Below are 1,722 nucleotides of genomic sequence, written 5' to 3' on the forward strand. Positions count from 1 at the left end.
TTCTATTAACGATTAATTACCGACTATTACGTATAATAATTAACATCTGGCAATGTAATAATCGGTACTATTTAATGAAACATAATCAATTTTGTCTGTATCGCCCCAAGGTGCGCTAATTGTCTTGAAACTCTCCGTTGATTAGATTTCCCTAATTATCTACCAGAACCATTAATATCTAACGTGTCGGCGCTTGCTAGTGATCTTATCAAAGCTTATTAGCATATCTTGCATTTGCTCCAGGCGGATTGTACAAAATTGTTTTACCTGAACAAGTGTATCTGCAAAAAGTCGCTCTAACGAGGAGTTGATAATTGAACTGATATAAATCAGGAAATAGCGGAAAGTATACAACACGATCGTTTATCTAGGGAGGGTTTACCAGTATTATAGAAGGAAGAGAAAGTATAGAAAGAAAGTTTATAGTAAATTAAATTCATATTGATTTAAATTTCTGATAACACATATGGATTTTTTTTGTCTCCAAAATTAATGAAGGATGTAACTATTTACAGGAAATTAGATATTCATAACAACATTGAGTCAACCAAATGAAAAGATAATAAAAACACAATAGTCCTCCAAGCTCTCCTTTTTTATTCTAGCTTTTTAAAATTGATTGCCGCGCTTTAAGGGCCGTTTAGACTCAGATAATTTGCGCAAATCAAACTGCACGAATAAATCGTAAAGTGCAAACAGAAATCGTTATAGTCCGGTTAATATATTAAATCCCGTGAGTTTTTTGGGAAGACGTTTTTTAGACTGAATTTATTTCTTTCATGCCATTTAATTAAGGCAATAAAATCTACATCTAAATATTTAAAATTTAAGATTACATTGTACTAAATTATATATATTAAATATTGTAATAAAGAAACATTAAAAAAGAAACAGCAAGTAAAAATCTAATAAAAAAATAACCTAATATAGAAATATCATATGAATTTCAAACAAGGCATAGACACACAAATTATTATTTCTGTATTATTTATCTAATTTGTGATCTGAGTTACTGCCTTCCATAGCTGAATAAACATATCGAAATTACGCCCAAACGCCAAAATTTCAAAAAGTGACTTACATGCTTAATTTAATAATGGGTAGATAAAGAGCCTTACATTTGATTAAATTTAATTAAAAAAATTAAGTAAATTAATTATTATTAAATGGATGTAAAAGATATTCGTTTGTTATATACAGGGTGTTTCAAAACAAATGCGAAAAACTTCAGGGGGTGATTCCTTGTTCAAAATAAAGGGTAGTTTACTTCATAAACGTTGGGTCAAAAGTCAACCATTAGGGAGATATTGCGGTACAAAGATGGCGGAAAAATAATGTTTTTATTTTTTATCTTGAAAACGAAAAGAGATAGACTATTAAAATTTTATGGAAGCATTACTGTTATGAAAACACACTTTCTGGTAATTTTTTCACTTTTTTAAAATGAGTGGAAAGGGTTGAAATAAACTACCCCTATCATTCTTGTTAACGAAATTTAAAGAAAAATCTTATCAAACACATGCAAAAAAATTAATTTGGACAGTTTAGTTTGTTTAGAAACTTTTTTATCTCTTGTATTTTTTGACAAAACTCACCGATTTGAAATTAAAAAATAAAATGTAAAGCATTACATGTCAGGGCAAAAAACATTTTCTGATAAAGAATCTAGTGGGCTGCTGTAATTTTTTTAGGAAAAAATCTAGTCGGCCGCTGTTACTTTTT

The sequence above is a fragment of the Sitophilus oryzae genome, unplaced genomic scaffold (assembly GCF_002938485.1).
Source record: "Sitophilus oryzae breed Bouriz unplaced genomic scaffold, Soryzae_2.0 scaffold_1179_pilon_pilon, whole genome shotgun sequence".
Classification (NCBI taxonomy): Eukaryota; Metazoa; Arthropoda; class Insecta; order Coleoptera; family Curculionidae; genus Sitophilus; species Sitophilus oryzae.